We start from the raw sequence: 15,343 nt of genomic DNA, 5'->3' as shown, positions 1-15,343 counted from the left end.
TAATGGTAACGGAATATAGTCCAAACAAATCATGTAATGGTGAATGAGTTAGATTAGCAAACGAGATACGAAAAACAAAATGTTTTTCATTCCAGTCATTGATCACAATATCAATTCTTTTGACGATGACCAGTTTCAGTCAGTAATGACCATCATCAAATCTTTTCTACACCATGTCTGAAAGTGATAAGGCCGTAATGGCATCGTCAAAACATATAAATTACTCAGCATAGTATCGTCACATAGATCTAAAATAAGGTGTAGAATAGGCCACATAAAAATGACTTTGTGGCCGATGTGACGTATTCTACACCTTATTCCAGATCTATGTGACGATGTTGTGCTGAATATATTTATGTGTTTTGACGATGCCATTACGGCCTTTATTACGGCCTTATCACTTTAGGACATGGTGTAGAAATGATCTGATGATGGTCATTACTGACTGAAACTGGTCATCGTCAAAAGAATTGATAATGTGATCAAAGACTGGAGTAAAAGACATTTGACAGTATTGGATCACTGTTCATATACGCGACTATGTCGCAGTGGTGGAAAAACAATATATTTGGCTATTTTTGTTGTGGCCTTCAGCCCTAACTTTTGATTAGATGCAGTCTCCGTGCTGGTTATTCCTGTGCAGTCCTCATCATCGCCGAATAACTACCGCAACCTCCATCCATTTTAACATGCTTATTGTATACATTCCTAGCTGTCTCTCTACTGTTTTTACCTCCCACACTTCGTGAAAATCCATCTTTTAGTCACGTTCGGCTGTAAATTTCCTTTCTCTCTCTAGTTCGATCCAGTACTCTCTCATCACTTACACGATATACCCGTCTAATCCCCTACATAAAGCTGTAGCACCAAATTTCGGAAGCATCCATTCTCTTTTTTGCTCGAAATGCTTATCGTCCACGTTCCGATTCCGTATAAGGCTACACTCCAGATCAAAGCCTTCAGAGAAGCTCCCTAATACTAAAAACTTATATTGAATATTAACAAATCCCTGCCGGCCGCGGTGGTCTCGCGCTTCTAGGCGCGCAGTCCGGAACCGCGTGACTGCTACGGTCGCAGGTTCGAATCCTGCCTCGGGCATGGATGTGTGTGATGTCCTTAGGTTAGTTAGGTTTAAGTAGTTCTAAGTTCTAGGGGACTGATGACCACAGCTGTTAAGTCCCATAGTGCTCAGAGCCATTTGAACCATTAACAAATCCCTCTTTTCCAGAAATGCCTTCTTTGTCTTTTATTAGCCTTGTCTTACTTTTTTTATGTTCATCTTACAATCTCTTTTCAAGACACTATCAATTCCTATCATATATTAAGTAAGGAGGACACTAACTGCCGTGTTTACTACTTCCATTCACAAGCAACCGACTTCGGTGTTGCAGTACACCATCTACAGGCCACTCTATACCACTGGATGATCACTTTGATAACGGGAAATCAGTATCATCCTTCCTGCAGATTTACCGTTATCAGTTTGATCAAGAAGAATTGTAAATGGGTTTGCAGATAATGTACTATAGGACTGAAACCGGCTGCATACGAATAAAACCAATAAATATAGGTGAAGGTGTTACCATTACTGCATATAAGGTACATATATGGTACAGTAACAGTCACTCCCCGATCACCAGCTAGAAGATGTATGTATTGTGCGTGCAAACAAAGTTGACACTCGGCACAGTGGCTGATGGGAGCTACTGCAAAGAAATTTCCCATTTACAGCCGCTCCCATCAGCCAGCGTGGCGAGTGTCATCTTTGTTTGCGCTTTTAATACGGTAACTAATCGTTTCGTTCAAATGCTGTCCCTAGTTTGTTTCCAGCAGAATAATTACAATGTCATCAGAAACCTTAAAAATTTTATTACTTCACCCTGAACCCTAGTTCATTCTTGAAATTTATGGCGTCCTGTATTACTAGCTCAGTGTAAGGTTTGAGTAATTTCGGGGACAGGCCACAACCCTGTTTCTTCTCAACAGCTGATTCCCTTTGAAACACTCCCGATTCGTTTGGATATTACACTGAAGTGCCAAAGAAACAGGTATAGTCATGCGTTTTCAAATACAGAGATATGTAAACAGGCAGGCAACGCCTATAAGAAAACATGTGAGTGGTGCAGTTGTCAGATCGGTTACTGCTGCTACAATGGCAGGTTATCACGATTTTAGTGAGTTTGAATGTGGTGTTATAGTCGGCACACGAGTGATCGGACACGGCATCTCCGAGGTAGCGGTGAAGTAGGGATTTTCCCGTACGACCATTTCACGAGAGTACCGTGAATGTCAGGAATCCGGTAAAACATCAAATCTCCGACATAGCTGCTGCCGGAAAAAGACCCTGCAAGAACGGGACCAACGACGACTGAAGAGAATCGTTCTACGTGACAGGAGTTCAACCCTTCCGCTAATTACTGCACATTTCATTGCTTGGCCATCAACAAGCGTCACCGTGCGAACCATTCAAAGAAGCATAATTGATATGAGCTTTCGGAGCCGGAGGCCCACTCTTGTACCCTTGATGACTGCACCATACACAGCTTTACGCCTAGCCTGGGGCGTTCATGTTTGACATTGGACTTTTCGTGACTGGAAACATGTAGCTTTTTCAGCGAGTATCGTTTCAAAATGTATCGAGAGGATGGACGTGCACGGGTATGGAGACAACCTCATGAATCCATCGTCCCTGTATGTCAGCAGGGTATTGTTCAAGCTGTTCGAGGTTCTCTAATTGTATGGGGCATGTGAGGTTGGAGTGATATGGGACCGCTGATATGTCTAGATACGACTCTGACAGGTGAAACGTACGTAAGCATTCTCTCTGATCATCTGCATCCATTCATGTCCACTATGCATTCCGACAGAGTTGGGACAATGAGACACCCCACACGTCCCGAATTGCTACAGACTGGCTGCTTGAACACTCTCCTGAGTTTAAACACTTCCTCTGGCCACCAGGCTCCCCATACATTACTGGGCATATCTGGGATCGTTTGGGACTTGTTGTTCAGAAAAAGTTCCAGTCCCTCTTACTCTTACGGAGTTACGGACATCCATGCAGGATTCATGGTGTCAGTTCCCTCCAGCACTACTTTAGACATTAGCCGAGTCCATGCCACGTTATGTTGCGGCACATCTGTGTGCTCGTGTGGGCTCTACACGATATTAGGCGGGTGTACCAATTTCTTTGGCTCTACAGTGTATTAATCACCAAGTAGCAGCGCAGTAAATGAGTTATATTGACCGCGTCCTAATCATAAAGGGGCTGATTGGCTAATACAGCTGTGTGAGCCGTTTCATATCAGTGTTTCGGCTGCTGACTTTAACACAATCTATACCGTTTGATTGCAACAATAGTCACTACAGTGTTCCGGTGCAATTAAGTATTGTATCCTTGATTTAACACAAATGTTGCATTGGCCTAACAATTTAATGATGGCTGTACTCATCACAGGTAACTCTTTGATATCTTCATACATCATCATCATCATCAGTTATCTGCTATATTAGCAGGTCCTTTGCCTCTCCATTTTTTGTGATCCATTGCTTCCTTCTTAAGGCTGCTGTATGTTGTACCGTCCATCATGTCATCCAGTATCTGGAATCTCTTCCTTCCTCGCTTCCTTTTCCCTTCTACATAACCTTCTAAAACTGTTTTTATCAGTCCGTCATTCTTTCTTAATATATGCCCAATCCAATTTCTTTTTCTTCTCTTTATTACATCTAGTAACTGTCTTTTCTCTCCCACTCTTCTCAGTACCTCTTCATTTTTACTCTGTCCATCCAACTTATTCTTTCCATCTTCCGCCATGTCCAGATCTCAAAAGCCTCCAGCCTTTCTCTGTCTTTTTTCCTCATAGTCCATGTTTCAGCGCCGTATAGAAGAACACTCCATACAAGACATTTTATGAGTCTCTTTCTGAGTTCTCTGTCCAGACTGCTGCAGAAGATTCTCCTTTTCTTATAAAACGCCTCTTTTTCCATTGCTATCCTTGTTTTAATTTCTGTGGTGCACTTCCAGTCGGTGTCTATCCTGCTTCCAAGATACTTAAAATTTTGCACCTGTTCTAGTGTTCTCCATTCAGCACAATTTTTATTTCCTTATTTCTTCCTATTGCCAATACTTTTGTTTTATTTGTGTTAATTTTCATTCCATATTTTTTTCCGTTAGTTGCAATGGTGTCCACCAAATCCTGTAATTCTTTTTCCCCTGTGGCTAGAAGGACCATGTCATCAGCAAATCTCAAGCACCCTACTCTTCTTCCTCCAATTTCTATTCCTTTGTCATCTAACGAGCATTGGTCAATCATATTTTCCAAGTACAGGTTGAAAAGAGTAGGTGATAAACAGCATCCTTGTCTTACTCCTTTCCCTAGTCTGATCCAGTTTGTACTTTCTCCTCTCACTTTAACTGAAACTTTTTGATTAAGGTATAATGAGTTTATAAGTCTTCTGGTTTTCCAGTCCACTCTCTATTAATTAGCACAAACACTTCACAGTCCTCACTGCAATCCAATAGCAGGTGGCCAGCACGGTTGACGCGAAATTCGTAATCACGGTAAAATGGATATCTTTAATAAAACACTTCAAAACAAACTCTCTTATCACGATCGGTATATTGCTGAGTGTCAGCCCTAGGCGTCGGGGAATCGCTCAGTCGACAACACGCATTACGGGTGGCCTTCCGCCGTAACTTCACGTCCTGCCCCCTTGGAACTATCTTAGCGAGACTATCCTGCTCACTGCCTGTACTCCACTACTAACAATTTCTGTGTTTCACAGGTGCTCGTGGCGCTCGACGATCCGTATCTAGCCTACTTCGAACTGTGTGAGGCCCCAAGATGTGTGTTAATTGTTTGGCTCTATACTGAGTGGGTTTTCCTTTTTCCAATTAGGTGCGGCATGCCGTATTGTCCAGTTGCTATCCTGGTCAATGAAAGCAAGACAGTAATCCGCATCTTTTAGTCAGCACACTGGTCACGTTATAAGTGTGTGTCAAGGTTTGTGTTGTCGTGCTTCGTCTTTGTAATTATAGTGGTACTGTGATGTTCCTAGTGGTTGCCTTCCCTCTTGTGCTGGAGAGGAGGTGGTGCCGTTTCGTGGGGGAGTTTGAGCCGTGAAATTGTATTTCACAGAGCCGTTGCGTTTCTTCCTACTGAGTCAGCTGCAGTAGTGCTTCTCTGGCTGCCATAGTTTGGTAAGAGGGCGCTGCTCCGAGCTTAAGTGGAAGGGTGCGGCGCGGGAGAGGTTAGTTAGCGGCAGCAAGTGGAACCAGCAACTTCTTCTGGGCGCCTGCAGTGAATCATTGGGACTTCGGATCACCGCAAAGGCAGAGTTGGTCCGTATCGGCGGGCTGGGCCCCAATGAGGCGGTCTGAAAGACAGGGAGATATACCGATGACTATTGCAACCACTGGAAGAAGCCACTGTGTCCAACGGTGGACGAGTCGCTGGCAGGTGCCAGTCCTGCTATAAGGCGCTGTCTACAGTTGTTTTAAATGTTGCATGGCCGACACAAGTTGCCACTGTGGACTACAATTGGAGCAGAAGAGTTGAATGGTGGCCAACAACTGAGACCAGAGTTCAGCTGGAATGCAGTGTGTAGGGGATCCGAGTAGGGTGTTTCCAATCTGTCACTGACATCACCTAAGTTCTGTGGTTTTTATGTTGTGTCTTACCTACTTTGTGAGGGCGTGATCTACATTTGTACAAGAGAGAGTTCCATATTCTGTTGATGATCCTGCTGAAGGCATGTTCTACTATTGTACATAACCATGTGTTTTCTAAATTTCCTGTTACTGTTACCTTTTGATTAAGTATCCTTCGTAGCCTTTTAGTACGTAGAACCTAGTAGTAGTAAGTTGTTGGTGAAGGTCCTTGGTACTAGAGGGAGATCCGTCATGATTTTATTTAGTTATTCTACTTTGTCTATATGACTGCCCAATTGTAATATACTATCTTGTGTGCTGCCCGCGTTTGTGTCACATAGGTTGAATTGCAATACAGTTTTGTCTGTATTGGATTGCTTAGGTCTGAGTAAGATAATATTGATTTATTATAAAATTGATACTATAATGTATATCACTCCCAACCACGTCTGTGGGCTAATGTGGAAGCTAGATAGCGCGAGTTTTAGGTATCCAGTGGAAGGGCATTTAATTCATCCGGGTCATGATGGACTGCGCATTGCTCCCAAGTGGTTTGTGTTCCCGCCTATTCTATTGGTTTATGGGTTAATGCCTCCGCATTACGGAAGGCGTTTTCCAATAATTTTTGAATATAAATTGTTGTGAAGTGCTATAAAATGGTGCAAAATATGCGTAAATCTCGGAAATATACGAGTAGATGTCAGATCTTGGGAGACATGGATGATGTACATCATACATAAGCACCAAGAGGGACAATAAGAACGGAAGGCCAAGAACGAAGTGCTCCGCTTCAGAAGAGAGTAGGACAGGGACGCAGTTTTCTACACAGTTCAGTCTGACAGTCAGTACATCGAGTAAGCAATTAAAGCATTAGGCTTATGAATGTTCTTAAAAGTGAAAATGAAAGAATATTGATGACAAGAATCGCTGATGTCCTTGCTATCATCAGTGGAACTGGGGAGTAATTACAGTATATACTGGCCATATCGAACAATCTGCTCAGCACGTCTTATCGATTATAGGTAAACCGAAGGAAGACGAAAGGAATCATGTGTAGCAGGAATGAGATCAGCGATAAACATCAAAATTGGTGAGCGCGAAGTAGATAAACTGAAGGAATGCTACTACACTGGAACAAAAATTAACACATGGACTAAACAAGGAGAACATAGAAAGCAGACCAGCACAAGCAAAAAGGGTATTCTTGGACAAGTCTGCTAGTATCAGACATCGGCCTTAATCTGGGAAAGAGTTTCCGAGAATATGCAGCAAAAACATAATATAATACTGTATGAAAGCGAATAATGGAACCACAATACAAGAGAATCGAAGCACTTGAGTTGATTGCTGTAGAAGGAATTACTTAGGTGGGCACCCAGCTACAGAACGAAATATTCATTTCGTAACATATTATTCCTAACATTTAAACTAGCGAAGCTATCATAATATCTGGGCCGGTCGGTGGGGCCAAGCGGTTCTAGGCGCTTCAGTCTGGAACCGCACACTGGACTCGCATTCGGGAGGACGACGGTTCAATCCCGCGTCAGGCCATCCTGATTTAGGTTTTCCGTCATTTCCCTAAATCACTCCAGGCAAATGCCGGGATGGTTCCTTTGAAAGGGCACGGCCGACTTCCTACCACGTCCTTCCCTAACCCTATGAGATCGACGACCTCGCTGTTTGGTCTCTTCCCCCAAGCAACCCAACAATGGAACAGCGCGACCGCTAAGGTTGCAGGTTCGAATCCTGCCTCGGGCATGGATGTGCATCATGTCCTCAGGTTAGTTAGGTTTCAGTAGTTCTACGTTCTAGGGGACTGATGACCTCAGATGTTGAGTCCCATAGTGCTCAGACCCATTTGAACCATAATATCAGGAAGATAAATGCAGACTTCTACGAAATGAGAAAGAGATAGGTCATCCACCAACCAGCAAACAAAATACATTAGTGGTCATTAAAATTGCTACACCAAGAAGAAATGCAGATGATAAACGGGTATTCATTGGACAAATATATTATACTGGAACTGACATGTGATTTTCATGCAATTTGGGTGCATAGATCCTGAGAAATCAGTACCCAGAACAACCACCTCTGGCCGTAATAACGGCCTCGATAGCCTGGGCAGTGAGTCAAACAGAGCTTGGATGGCTGCCCATGCAGCTTCTTCACGATACCAAAGTTCATCAATAATAGTGACTGGCGTATTGTGACGAGCCAGTTGCTCGACCACCATTGACCAGACGTTTTCAATTGGTGAGAGATCTGGAGAATGTGCTGGCCAGGTCAGCAGTCGAATTTTTTCTGTATCCAGAAAGGCCCGTACAGGACCTGCAACATATGGTCGTGAATTATCCTGCTGAAATGTAGGGTATCGCAGGCGTCGAATGAAGGGTAGAGCCACAGGTCGTAACACATCTGAAATGTAACATCCATTGAACAAAGTGCCGTCAATGTGAACAAGAGGTGACCGAGACGTGTAACCAATGGCACCCCATACCATCACGCCGGGTGGTACGACAGTATGGCGATGACGAATACACGCTTCCAATGTGCGTTCAACGCGATGTAGGCATACACGGATGCGACCATCATCATGCTGTGAACAGAACAGGGATTCATCGGAAAAAATAACGGTTTGCCATTCGTGCACCGAGGTTTGTCGTTGAGCATAATATCGCAGCATCAAGGGTAACCGCAGCCATGGTCTCCGAGTTGATAGTCCATGCTGCTGCAAACGTCGTCGAACTGTTCGTACAGATGGTTTTTGTCTTGCAAACGTCCCCATCTGTGGACTCAGGGATCGAGACGTGGCTGCACGATCCGTTACAGCCATGCGGATAAGATGCCTGTCATCTCGACTGCTAGTGATACGAAGCCGTTGGGATACAGCAGGGCGTTCCGTATTACCCTCCTGAACCCATCGATTCCATATTCTGCTAACAGTCATTGGATCTCGACCAACGCGACCAGCAATGTCGCGAAAATGTCGCGATACGATAAACCGCAATCGCGATAGGCTACAATCCGAACTTTATCAAAGTCGGAAACGTGATGGTACGCATTTCTCCCCCTTACACGAGGCATCACAACAACGCTTCACCAGGCAACGCCGGTCAACTGCTGTTTGCGTATGAGAAATCAGTTGGAAACTTTCCTCATGGCAGCACGTTGTAGATGCCGCCACCGACGCCAGCCTTGCGTGAATGCTCCGAAAAGCTAATCATTTGCAAATCACAGCATCTTCTTCCTGTCGGTTAAATTTCGCGTCTGTAGCACGTAATCTTCGTGGTGTAGCTTTTTTAATGGCCGGTGGTGTATACAGATTCAACGAGAAGAATCACAGATCATACAACCAGGAGACAGACAGTTCCAGTACGAGATGTAGCGTCTAATTAAGATAACTAAAGCAACAACGCAAATAACATTTATGTCAACTTAGTTAACACTTTTGTGTTCGTTTACAAGTAACATAGATATTTTCGAACATGGGTTGTAGTCTGTGATTGTAAATGATTCTAGAATAGATACAAGTGGTTCTCTGCAACTCAGCGTTAATATTTAAGTGAAGAAAATATTTGCTGCCGTGACAAAGGAGCATGCAGTTACGGCGAGAAACCATAAGTGAGTTTTTACGCAGATGATATTGACGTCTTAGAACGTCGTTACCTGTTCTTACGATCAATCTACGTCTACATGGATACTCTGCAATTCACATTTAAGTGTCTGGCAGAGGGTTCATCGAACCACCTTCACAATTCTCTATCATTCCAATCTCGTACAGCGCACGGAAAGAATGAACACCTATATCTTTCCGTACGAGCTCTGATTTCCCTTATTTTATCTGGGTGATCGTTCCTCCCTATGTAGGTCGGTGTCAAAAAAATATTTTCATATTCGGAGGAGAAATTTGGTGATAGGAATTTCTTGAGAAGATTCCGTCGCAGCGAAAAAGCCTTTCTTTTAATGATGTCCAGCCCAAATCCTGTATCATTTCTGTGACACTCTCTCCCATATTTCGCGACAATACTAAACGTGCTGCCTTTCTTTGAACTTTTTAGATGTACTCCGTCAGTCCTATCTGGTAAGGATCCCACACAGCGCAGCTGTATTCTGAAAGAGGACGGAGAAGCGTTGTGTAGGCAGTCTCCTTAGTAAGTCCGTTACATTTTCTATGTGTCCTGCCAATAAAAGTAAAAGGTAGTCTTTGGTTAAACTTCCCCACAACATTTTCTATGTGTTCCTTCCAATTTAAGTTGTTCGTAATTGTAATACCTAGGTATTTAGCTGATTTTACAGCTTTTAGATTAGACTGATTTATCGTGTAACCGAAGTTTAACGAGTTCCTTTTAGCACTCATGTGGATGACCTCTCACTTTTCGTTATTTAGGGCCAACTGCCACTTTTCGCACCATTAAGATATCTTTTCTAAATCGTTTTGCAGTTTGTTTTGATTTTCTGATGACTGTATTAGGCGATAAACGACAGCGTCATTTGCAAACAACCGAAGACGGCTGCTCCGATTATCTCCCAAATCGTTTATATAGATAAGGAACAGCAAAGGGCCTATAATACTACCTTGGGGAACGTCAGAAATCACTTATGTTTTACTCGATGACTTTCCGTCAGTTACTACGAACTGTGACCTCTCTGACAGTAAATCACAAATCCAGTCACATAATTGAGACGATATTCCACAAGCACGCAATTTCACTGGGGGCTTCTTGTGTGGTCAAAAGCCCAAAAGCCTTTCGGAAGTCCAGAAATACGGAATCGATCTGAAATCCCTTGTCAATAAGAGCAAGTCCGCAGATGTAGATGAACTTATTCGTTAGAGTCTTCCCCCTTTGATTTCTGTGATAAATCAGCATTGTACACAGAGAGGTAGGTAGTTTTCTATTGTAACATAAATCAACCTTTCTGAGCCTGTTGTACATGATCTTGGTAAGGGTATATCATATACTACTCCTTTAAGATACTTTGAAAATCTAAACAATACTTTAGTGTGGAAATGGCTAAAGTGACGTCAGCAGGAGTTTATTATACCCTACTTAGCTTCACATACGCTCATATTCTCGGGAAAATCCTTGATTCTTTCTATCGCAGAGATAGGTATTCGGCTCAAGGCAAGATGCTTTGAGTAAAAGCTGAAATTCTTTGCTGTGATGACGAACATAGACTCTTCCGCAACCTATACCGTTCTCTCGTGTGAATGGCTGATTAAGCCACAATGTTACGGAATATGCGGTCCCTGATCAGATGATAACGAGCAAGCCAATATCGACTAAGGGGTGCCATTCAGCTCTATGGAAGACCATTCTTTCCAGGAATTTAACTTCCTTCAAGTAAGTTCCATTCCTGTCATCCTATTAATGACAGAGACGACCACTGCTTGTGTTTCAGCTTCTTTAGGTGAAAGAAACCTGCCATTCTCTTTGTATCACTGAACCACGGCTATTTTCTCTGAGATTTCGGAAATAAAATATCGTTATACTGTAAGCCTCCCAGAGACAAATCAGTAATTTAACGCCGTTCGCTTACTGCCATTTAGTAATGTCTTTCAGAGTTTACTTTGTGTAACACGTGTTTTAAAAAAAGGATGCCTTCAATGCACAAGAGCATAATAATTTTATGTGTTGCTCCCTCCCGATCACCTAGCACACAACTGTTTAAGGAGTTGGGTAGTTGAACTACACCAACTCAGCATATGTATCTGTCACGAAATTTGTTGTAAACAGTTTATTAGATAACATAAGAAATATTTACCTCCCAAATTACAACACTAGATGTAAACGTTATCTGCGTTACTCTTCATTAGAATTGTTTTCAGCTCAGAAAGCATGAATAATGCTGCTGCAAAATTCTTTGATCGATTGCCCAGTTCTATTTCTGGTGTCATAATGATGGGATTATAAGACAGTGACTGAAGGTAATGATGTTATCTTTTGTAATTTATATAATAAAGAGCGAAAATTATTCGGTGAATTTGTTTTATGAACACAGAATTATTATGGGCTGTAGGAGTTAAGATTATTCCTCAGACGAAGTACACAAGTTCAAAAAAATCACTTCTGCTAATTACCAGAACTATGTCGATAGGAAGCGGTTACGTGTCGTTTTGTGCATAGCTGCTGCGTAGCAGGCGTTTGGTTGTAAATCGATATTTACTTTCGTTTAACGAACTTTTCACAACATGCCAGCTGTCTTCTGACGACACAAAATTTTCCAACTTTCCTCGAAATGTCAGCATCTTATTTGTATAGTATTTGCACACTCATTAAAAAATAATGGGCTTCTTACCACATCCACAGGGTGGGCGAGAAGTCCCTGAACCCCTGCAATTCCTGTTTAGTATTAAACATTATTATGCTGTTTAGTAGCTATGTTGCTTCTTATCAGCTGATGGAATCAATTGTTGGAATTCAAACAACACACAGGGTAGACAATGAAACATGTTCTAGGAGCATTTCGGGAAAGGTTTAATAAGGCTTCACCGTGAAAGGTAAGAGTTCTGGATTGGGAAAGACGTGCTTTTGCTTTTAACAATGTAGAAGACACCTAGATTGGCGATGTGGAAGACAGAAGATACGAAACCAAACATGTACAGGAGTCTATGCTTCGACTGAACAGTCTCCTACGACGTCAAGACGTAAAAGTGCTTCGGAGCTCGGTGTACCGAGGACAACAATACAAGATCGCATAAAGAAAGACCGTAGGGTCAGATGTTCGTAAGCGAGTTATCGGATACAGACCAGATGAGCGCATTTTAGCTTACCACGCACTGTTAATTCAATTTCCAAATTCAGTGACCAGTGCCAATATTATGTTTTCAGATGAATTTGCCATTTAACACAGCTCACGTGCTTGAAATGCTGTATTTTGGTCCAAAGAGAATCCTCATTACACAGTCGACTTGGAAAGGAAACCATCTCACTTAATGATACGAGCAGCGATGACAACAAATCTGCTTGGACCGTATGTTTTTGAAGGGACTGTGAATGGTGGAAATTATTTCCACACGTTGCAAACATGACTGATACATTAGACTGAGGAAAGAGGCGTCACAGAACGCACAAGCCGGAGCGCCTCCTCACCACGCTCTTGCAGTGCGCGAGTTCCTAAATAAACACTTTGCAGAATGGCGGACAGATCGTGGTTCATGAGGAAAACCAGCTCCCTTGTAATGGCCACCAAGAAGGCCTGAGGTCACCGCACCTGAGGACTCGTTATGGGGAGACATTAAAGCCCACGTATCTGCACGTCGTTTCGCTACAAACGAAGAACAGCACAATTCTGTTGAGGATGCATTTCGCACAGTCAAGAAGAACATGGAGGTGTATGGAAATGTGTTAGCAGCATAATGGGCAACGGATACTTAATAAGTAATTAAGAACTTGTGCTAAATCAAATCACGTCAATAAGCATTCGATACGACGGAGTATGGGGACCTCTCGCCCTATGCGATACTCTCTGCTGGCAGATTTTGTTTCCATACATAGCGATATACTGATACAATAAGCATACACATTCCATATTTCTTATAAAATATTCCTTACCTAAGATAGATCGAGCAAGAAAAGGTCCGCACTCTGGCACTGATGGGACAATCGTGACCGACCGACCGCCGTGCCACCCTCTTACTGTGGTTCCGTTGGACACTGTACGGCGGAGAATGTGGTCAGCACAGCGCACTCCAGAAAGTTGTCGCTTTTCTTGACCTTGGAGCCGCTTCTTTCCACTCAAGTAGCTCTTCAATTGGTATCACGAGGCTCAGTCCTCCCATCAATGAAAATTCCATGACAGTACCTGGAATCGAACACGGATCCTCTGCATAGCAGCTACACTCGCGGGACAGTGACCTACAGAAGTGGACAGGATAGTTGGAAACTATATTAAATTATTCTCGTAGTTATTGAATGTTGGTTTTTACGTCTATATGGACGGTGAGAATTTTCAGTTCCCATTTTAATCCAAGCAGTCCTTGCTCAGACATTCCGTGTAGCTTCTGGCCAGCACCTTTCCTGCCTTAGAGGAACTCTACAGTTATACCCGAACGGTGTGTGGCGGAGAGTAGTGTACCATTGCCACTTCGCCCCCTTTCCTGTTCCATCAGAGAATGATGCGCCGGAAACTCGCTTGTTGGTAAGATTCCATATGAGTCCGAATTTGTCTTACCTTCACTTTACGGTCGTCTCGAGAGATATGTGTAGGAGGAAGCAGTGTCGTCTTTGACCCTATTAAGAATGTGTGGTCTCGGAATTTCAACAGCAAACAATACCATAGCGCATAAAGTTTCACTTCTATAAACCGTAGGTTTTTCCACAGTTACCAACTAGGAGTGCCAATTTAAGCCTGTACATGAGCAGTAGCAAAAGCTAAGAAGACATTAGTTTGCTTTAAACCGCAGTGTTAGGATGTAAAATTATGCTGCGCTTTGGTTTCAAAACGACATGTAATATTTCTTTAATCGTTATCGTCATACAAACATTTAAAATATGAATTCTTTTCGCACTATGAGAAAGTATAATTGCTATCCTACTGCTATCACATTTTTATAGAAGTGTGCAAAATAATAGAGTCAATAAAATAATTGAAATGGAAAATTCAAGGATATAAAATTAAACATTTATAACTATATTAAACGAATACAAATAAAGACTGCAAACATTCTGATAAGGATTTTTAAAAGTAGTACCTCTGTGAAAGTACGGAACACACGAGCTTTAATTTACTAGCCTAACGCCGCAGCTATTATGCTGTCGACCTACTGCATAGACTTATGTCTTGTTTAACTGTTCAGCGTCTCGCTAGATATTGTTATTTTCGTCACATTTTCAAAAACGATACTGCGCCACGGTGGATAGCTACACAGTGTGTAACCTGTGGTTCCAAAAAGTTAGTCCCGCCCCTGCCGTCTGAGTGGCGAATGAATCTGATACAGAAGAGCGTTCGACACCAGTCGCCAGCTTTGGCCAGTGACATAGGAAGCATGCGACAAACGCCATACACAATATGGCGACTATAACGTCTTTGTATTTCACTTGTATGAAGTGGACTAAGATACAAATCAGTCTGTCACGACAATCAGTTTTTCTTTTGCTTTCACGTTCTTTGGCTTCGCCAAGTAAAAAAACACTGTGAATTTGTACACCAAAACGTGCATTAACATTACGTCACTGGCCAAAGCCAACGACTCTTACTGAGAATTCCTCTTGACCTAATGAAGTTTTAGTGTATTCGGAAGCAAATGAATAACAATGATAACATTTAGTTATTCATACATTGTTAAAAACGTTGCACATTGACCATACTTGGTTGTTTTTTAACGTGCTAAGTAAACAAAAGAAATAAACTTGGCTTATTTTTCAGTGCTTTCTGATTTACTGTCGGAAAATTTCGCAATCACTACTTAGAATTACATTTCACTCTCTACGTATCTCGTATTATTGTTATACAGTCCTATTTGTCTACAGCGAGTGGCAATGAAAAAACGACACAAAAGAAACGCTGGAATAGGGAAACAACGACACCTCATACAACGACAATCCAACAGCAAGAAACAACCTCTAGTCTCGACGGCGCGTATCAAAAGTACTGTCAGAAAAGTAAATAAGGGAAATACACTATAGGAGAAATGAGCGACTGTAATAGGAGACATACAAAAATAAATACGTTATCCTTTATTTACTTTTT

This window comes from Schistocerca cancellata, chromosome 1 (genome assembly GCF_023864275.1).
Source record: "Schistocerca cancellata isolate TAMUIC-IGC-003103 chromosome 1, iqSchCanc2.1, whole genome shotgun sequence".
NCBI classification, from domain to species: domain Eukaryota; kingdom Metazoa; phylum Arthropoda; class Insecta; order Orthoptera; family Acrididae; genus Schistocerca; species Schistocerca cancellata.
The sequence above is the reverse complement of the archived record's forward strand: the minus strand, read 5'-3'. Positions refer to the sequence as shown.